This window comes from Molossus molossus, unplaced genomic scaffold (genome assembly GCF_014108415.1).
Source record: "Molossus molossus isolate mMolMol1 unplaced genomic scaffold, mMolMol1.p scaffold_m16_p_7, whole genome shotgun sequence".
Taxonomy (NCBI): Eukaryota; Metazoa; Chordata; class Mammalia; order Chiroptera; family Molossidae; genus Molossus; species Molossus molossus.
Window position 1 is genome coordinate 51,910,992 of NW_023425401.1, and position 5,016 is coordinate 51,916,007.

A 5,016-nucleotide genomic window follows, 5' to 3' on the forward strand; every position below is an offset into this window, starting at 1 on the left:
GTTATACTACAAAGCCACTGTAATCAAAACAGCCTGGTACTGTCACAAGAACAGGCATATAGATCAGTGGAACAGATCACAGAACCCAGAAATAGACCCAAGGCAATATGCTCAATTAATATTTGACAAAGGTGGCAAGAGCATATAGTGGAGTAAAGACAGCCTCTTTAATAAATGGTGTTGGGAAAATTGGACAGCTATACTAGACCATCAACTTACACCCTATACAAGAATAAACTCAAAATGGAGAAAAGACTTAAATGTGACTCATGAATCCATAAAAATTCTAGAAGAAAATGTAGACAACAAAATTTCAGACATAATACGCAACAGAATTTTCACTGATACATCACCTAAGGCAAAAGAAACAAAGGAGAAAATGAACACAAGGGAGTACATCAAACTAAAAAGCTTCTGCACAGCAAAAGATACAATCATCAAAATGAAAAGGCAACCCACTGGATGGGAGAGCATAATTGACAATGATATATCAGAGAAGGGGTTAATCTCCAAAACATGTAGGGTACTCATACAACTCAACAAAAGGAAGACAAAGAACCCAATTAAAAAATGGGCAGAGGAACTAAATAGACACCTCTCCAAACAGGACATACAAATGGCCAAGAGACATATGAAGAAATGCTCAACCTCACTAATCATCAGAGAGATGCAAATGAAAACAACAATGAGTTATCACCTCACACCTGTCAAAATGTCCGCCATCAATAAATTATCAAACAACAAGTGTTGACGAGGGTGTGGAGAAAAGAGGACTCTAGTACACTGCTGGTGGGAATGCAGGCTGGTGCAGACACTGTGGAAAATAATATAGTGTTACCTAAAAAAGTTAAAAATTGAATTGCCATTTGACCCAGTGATCCCACTTCTAGGAATATACCCTAAGTAGCCTGAAACACCAGTCAGAAAGAATATAAGTACCCCCATGTTCATAGCAGCACTATTTATAATAGCTAAGATCTGGAAACAGCCCAAGTGTCCATCAGTAGACGAATGGATAAAAAAGAAGTGGTACATATACACAATGGAGTACTATGCAGCTGTAAGAAAGAAAGGTCACTTATCCTTTGAGACGACATGGAGGAACCTGGAAAGTATTATCCTAAGCAAAACTAGTCCAACAGAAAAAGACAAGTATCATATGATCTCACTTATTTGTGGAATGTAATGAACATAACAGTGTGAGGAATGGGGTAGTCCCAGAGACGTGGGAGTGGGGTACAGACTGACAATCCCTAGAAGAGTGGGTGGTGGGGGAGAGATAAAACACAGAACTTATATGCATGTATGCATGAACAATGGACATGGACAACAAAGCTGGCACAGGGTGGGGAGGGATGCGAAGGGGGGAATTAGTGGGGGAAAAGGAGAAATATCTGTAACAAAAAGATGTAAATTAATAAGTAAAAAAAAAAAAAGAAACAACCATCAAAATGGAAAGGGAACACCATGGACAGTTTGGCTCAGAGGTTAAAGCATTGGCCTGTGGTCCAGAGAGACCCGGGTTCGATTCCTGCAAAGGGCATGTACCTCGGTTGCAGTTTTTCCCTGGCCCTGGTTGGGTCTTGCGGGTGGCAAACACTCAGTGTGTTTCTTTCATGTCTCTTTTTTTCTCTCTCTCTCTCTCTTTCTCTCTCTCCCTCTCACTCTATCTAACAAAAAATAAAAAAATGTCCTCGTGTGAGATTAAAATAAGTGAATAAAAAGTAAAATTAAAAATAAAAAAGAAAGGGAACCCACTATATGGGAGAGCATAATTGCCACTGATACATCAGATAAAGGGTTAATTTCCAAAATATATAGATTACTCACACAAATCAACAAAAGGAAGACAAAGAACCCAATTAAAAAATGCGCAGAGGACCTAAAGAGACACCTCTCCAAACAGGACATAAAAATGGCCAAGAGACAAATGAAAAAAATGCTCAATGTTGAAACAACAATGTGGTATCACTTCACACCTGTCATATGGCCACCATCAAGAAATCAAACAAGTGCTGGCGATGGTGTGGAGAAAAGGGGACCCTAGTACAATGCTGGTGGGAATGCAGACTGGTGCAGCCACTGTGGAAAATGCTATGGTGTTACCTCAAAAAGTTAAAAATTGAACTGCCATTTGACCCAGTGATCCCACTTCTAGGAATATATCCTAAGAAGCCTGAAACACCAACCAGAAAAAATATATTTACCCCTATGTTCATAGCAGCACTATTTATAATAGGTAAGATCTGGAAACAGCCCAAGTGTCCATCAGTACATGAGTGGATAAAAAAGCAGTCGTGCATGTACACAATGAAGTAAGAATGATCTCTTATCCTTTGAGACGACATGGAGGGACCTGGAAAGTATTATCCTAGGTGAAATATGCCAAGCAGAGAAAGACAACTATCACATGACTTCACTTACTTCTGGAATATAATGAACTAAACAAATTGATGAACAAAATAGACACAGAGTCATAGAAATAGGGTACAGACTGACATCCCTCAGAAGGGGGCGTGGGAAAGGATAAACCACAGAACTTATATGCATAACCGATGGACATTGATAACAAAGATGGGGATGGGTGGGAGGGGATAGGGAGGAGGAAGTCCTCCTATCTGTAACAAAAATAAATTAATAAAAACAAAATAAAACAAAACAAACAAACAAAAGGTGATTCCAGTAGCTCTTGCTAAACATTTCACAAATAAGGTAATATTTACCTGCAATAGAGAAACCACAAACCAAAAATAAAGGAAATTATTTGAAATTCTCTCGCTCTAGTGATGATTAAAGTGACACATTAGCAAGGACAGAAATAGTCTTATTGTAAGAAAAAGGGAGAAATGTTTGTCAGATCAAATTGTATGTTTGATATTCAATGGATTTCAAATAAGCTAAACCACAGGCAGAAACAAGAAAATATCAAGAAATGAATTCACTACATACTCTGTTCACCTAGTGTTTCCATTTATGTAGACAAATCTACTGTGAAATGTAGAACAGAATACATTTCCAAGTTTAATGCAGAATTTTAGATAGCAATACAAAATTTGATAGCAATGAAAAGTTAAAGTAAACATTTTCAAAAGAGTCTGATTTGCTATGATAGTCATTGTACCACTCAGTGAGGTTTACTTTATTAAAATTCTGCATTTGCCAATTGAATTTTGACATGTTCCTAAAAATATCATGATTCTATTATGACTACAATTATCATCACTTCTGGGTATTTTAATCTTGTATTTCACTATTTCTAATAATATGGATGGTTACATAAACCAGAAACATATGAGAGCTCTGAGTTCCAAAAAATACTACAAATCTTAACACAGAGTTATTTACTTCTATTGGGACTACACTGTAAGCAAACTCTAGCTTGGTGGTCTTCAAGAATGGTTTTGGAGCCATCAATTTAGTTTGTAGAACTTGTATAGAATGTTAGCCAAAATTATCAAACTAAAATCTTGAAATGTCTAAGCAGAAGTTAGAGTTCCAGAGGCTAATTTGGAAATTAGGGTCTAATGGGACTAATTATACAGTCAGGTCTTTTCTTCCACAGTTACAAAGGCTCATAGAAAAGGTACTCCAAGCACGGAGAAGATGCAAGCTACAATAGAATAGTCTCTCTTAGATAATGCAATCAGTTACAATTTCAAGTAAAATAGCTAGGGAAATAATTTTACCCAATCAATATATATAGATTGTAGTTACACTAGATGTTTCTTCAGTGAATTACCCTAATCAAAATGACAACTTAATTCATTTTATAGATTGTTTAACACTCTAGAACTACTTGCAAGATGGAGCTCAGTTTTAAGGCAGTTATAGTTCAATTATGGTTTAATGTAAAAATTAAATTAATGCTAGAGTAGTACTCATATAACTATGATAAAATTGTACAAAAAAGTTGTTTAATTTTCAGAGCAAAAGCTCAAAAGTATAACAACCTAGATAATTTTACTATCACCCCAAATGGCAGTGATATCTAAATTTTTTATTTCAGTCAGATTTTTTTTTTAAATATTTTTTTCTTTATTGATTTTAGAGAGAGAGAGTAAGGGAGAGGGAGAGAGAAATAGAAACATCAATGAGAGAGAACATCATTTGGCTGCTACCTGTATGCCCCCTACTGGGGATCGGGCCCGTAACCTGGGATGTGTCCTGACCAGGAATCGAACCGGCATCCTCTTGGTGCATGGGTCAACACTCAATCACTGAGCCACACTGGCTGGCCAGTCAGATTTTATTAATTTGGCTAAACATTGAATAGAAATATACCACTATCTCCTAGGTGGATATACTACTTTTAATGGTGTAATAAGTAAAGAAAAATGCTTATCATAACTAAGGTTATCTATTGAGAAAGGCAAGTAAAATGGAATAAATCATAACTACCCTGTGGACATTTTTGTCATCATGGATTTATTATTCATTCAACAAATAATCACTGAATATTTGATTATTTGAATAATCACTGAACTAATCATTGAATAATCATTGTATGTGAGACACAACCTGGCTCTGAGGAATTTGCAATTTATACTGAGAACTGTTTTTTATTTTTTCAGAAAAACACTAGCCTTTGTAAGATTCTAATCTTTGCACAAGTGTAGGGAGGGTCTCACGTAAAGGCGCTAGTCATAAGGTGGAGCACAGCTATAAGGCGAGAGCTTATCCTGTAATGTGCCAAATCATCTTCACCAAATAGTAACAGTACCAAACGGTGGCTCGTACTATGAATGCTGACATTTCATAATTTTAAGTTCCAGTCCTATAGCAACTTGGAGAGTAATACAAAATAAGATTCATGGGTGAATGAATGCTGCAATAAGACACTGTATTGTTGATCCCAGTGAGACACAACTCTTGTCAGTCTAATTTTACTTTATTTTTTCTGAATGAAAATGAGAATAAACAGAAGAAGAAGGGATAGACAGTAGGAAAAAAGACAGTAGAACATAGGGAAGCTTATCTCTGCTCTACAATAAAAGTGAAGTACTGGTTCTAAACTAA